Here is a 289-nt window from a genome sequence, read left to right on the forward strand (position 1 = left end):
ACTGGGAGGCCCTCCGTGAAGTTTGGTGGTTTTCGGATGCGCATTTTATGTTTTATGAATTTTCGGCCCATTCCGCGTGGCGGAAACTGCGGCAAAAGTGCACAAAATGATAGTGTCCCGAGCAAAATAAAATTGGAAGCAAAATGTCCCGGACAATAATTTGCGAGTAGTTAGTATACATTGAAAGGGGATTTTGCAAAGAAGTTTGGTGATTTTTGGACATATATTTTGCCGGTTATGAATTTCCGAAGGTAAAACGATTAAAAAATTAAAAAAAATACCTCCGGGG

This window comes from Mercurialis annua (assembly GCF_937616625.2).
Source record: "Mercurialis annua linkage group LG4 unlocalized genomic scaffold, ddMerAnnu1.2 SUPER_6_unloc_34, whole genome shotgun sequence".
NCBI classification, from domain to species: domain Eukaryota; kingdom Viridiplantae; phylum Streptophyta; class Magnoliopsida; order Malpighiales; family Euphorbiaceae; genus Mercurialis; species Mercurialis annua.